This window comes from Crassostrea angulata, chromosome 6 (assembly GCF_025612915.1).
Source record: "Crassostrea angulata isolate pt1a10 chromosome 6, ASM2561291v2, whole genome shotgun sequence".
Classification (NCBI taxonomy): Eukaryota; Metazoa; Mollusca; class Bivalvia; order Ostreida; family Ostreidae; genus Magallana; species Magallana angulata.
The window spans coordinates 14,476,615-14,476,947 of record NC_069116.1 but is presented as its reverse complement, the minus strand read 5'-3'; positions in this window follow the sequence as shown (position 1 = coordinate 14,476,947).

Sequence of the window (333 nt, the reverse complement as noted above, 5' to 3'; positions counted from 1 at the left end):
CTTTTTTTTTTGGTCTTTAATGATTAGTGAAAAAAGGTTACCATGTAATCAAAACCATTTGGGGGGGAGAGAGAGAGAGAGAGAGAGAGAGAGAGAGAGAGAGAGCGAGAGAGCGAGAACTAATAGAAATGCTCATTGTGGTGATGAATATTGTTTGAAGCAATTATTCTTTACTAATAGAATTTGAACTCTACTTTTGTATTCTTAAAACCACAAACATTTTATAAACTGTCCTGTTATATTACATAACAAGTGGCCCAGCAAACTGTTTGATAATAAAAACGTAGATTGTTGGTCTGAAATTTGACTGTCAATAAGACATTTTTTTTTTAT